Source organism: Corvus brachyrhynchos, unplaced genomic scaffold (genome assembly GCF_000691975.1).
Source record: "Corvus brachyrhynchos isolate BGI_N302 unplaced genomic scaffold, ASM69197v1 scaffold787, whole genome shotgun sequence".
In the NCBI taxonomy this organism is placed as follows: domain Eukaryota; kingdom Metazoa; phylum Chordata; class Aves; order Passeriformes; family Corvidae; genus Corvus; species Corvus brachyrhynchos.
The window spans coordinates 333965-335580 of NW_008239142.1; the positions used below are offsets into that span (position 1 = coordinate 333965).

General features: G+C 57.4%; 1 long non-coding RNA gene across 1 annotated transcript; it reads left to right on the forward strand.

Annotated features, from left to right (window-relative positions):
- On the forward strand, positions 1 to 1608 carry LOC108448118. Its single transcript, XR_001863901.1, has 3 exons — positions 1 to 33; positions 343 to 407; positions 1528 to 1608. It is a non-coding gene; the product is annotated as an uncharacterized LOC108448118 (long non-coding RNA).
- Positions 1609 to 1616: the final 8 nt, after the last annotated feature.

The window sequence follows — 1616 nt, forward strand, 5'->3', positions numbered from 1 at the left end:
ACGGGGCCCCCGTCAATGACAGGAACGATGATGGTAGGTGGGGACACCTTGGGGACACCTTGGGGACACCTTGGGGACACCCAGCCAGGTCCCTGTGTCACCTTTGGAGGAGCCCAGACCTGCACCCCAAGGCAGGGCAAGGATCCCCGGGTGCACCCTGGGGAGTGTTCCCAGGGATGGGGTGTCCCCAAGGAGGGGGTGTCCCTTGATGGAGCGGGGTGTCCCCTGGGGGTGTCCCCAAGGAGGGGGTGTCCCTTGATGGAGCGGGGTGTCCCCTGGGGGTGTCCCCAAGGAGGGGGTGTCCCGTGGGGGTGTCCCCAGTGCCCGGCCCGGTCCCCACAGGTAGCACCGCCCTGCACTTGGCCACCATCGCCTGCCAGCCCCAGTGTGTGAAGGTGCTGCTGCAGGTACAGAGCAGGATGGGAATGGGAATGGGAATGGGAATGGGAATGGGAATGGGAATGGGAGTGGGGTGGGGATGGAAATGGGATGGGAATGGAAATGGGATGGGAATGGGAATGGGAATGGGAATGGGAATGGGAATGGGAATGGGAATGGGAATGGGAATGGGAATGGGAATGGGAATGGGAATGGGAATGGGAATGGGAATGGGAATGGGAGTGGGGTGGGGATGGAAATGGGATGGGAATGGAAATGGGATGGGAATGGGAATGGGAATGGGAATGGGAATGGGAATGGGAATGGGAATGGGAATGGGAATGGGAATGGGAATGGGAATGGGAATGGGAATGGGAATGGGAATGGGAATGGGAGTGGGGTGGGGATGGAAATGGGATGGGAATGGAAATGGAGGGAAAGGGATAGGAATGGGATGGGGATGGGAATGGGATGGGGATGGGGATGGGATGGGAATGGGATGGGATGGGAATGGGAATGGGATGGGGATGGAAATGGGAATGGGATGGAAATGGGAATGGGAATGGGAATGGGAATGGGATGGGATGGAAACGGAAATGGGAATGGGATGGGAATGGGAATGGGATGGAAATAGGATGGGAATGGGAATGGGAATGGAAATGGAAACGGGAATGGAAATGGAAATGGAAATGGAAATGGAAATGGAAACGGGAATGGAAACGGAAATGGGATGGAATGGGATGGGATGGAATGGGAATGGGAATGGGATGGGAATGGGGATGGAAATGGGAACAGAATGGGAATGGGATGGAAATGGGATGGGAATGGGATAGGAATGGGATGGAAATGGGAATGGAAATGGAAAAGGAAATGGGATGGGATGGAAATAGGATGGAAATGGGATGGGAATGGGAATGGGGATGGGATGGGATGGGATGGGATGGAGCTGGGGCGGAAAACAGATGAAGATCAGGATTGAGACAGGGATAAGGACACAGATGGGGATGCACAGGAGGATGAGCATGGAGGTGGGAATAAAGATGAGGACAAGGACAGGGAACAAGGGCAGGGATGAGGATGGGAACAGGGCTGGGTTGGGGGGGCCGGTGCCGTTCCCATCCCGGGGGTCCCTTCCCGCTGTCCCCCCAGCACGGAGCCAACGAGCGCCACGTGGACGGGCAGAACCGGACACCGCTGCACTGGGCCGGTGAGGGGGGGGGGGGTACGGGGGACACCAC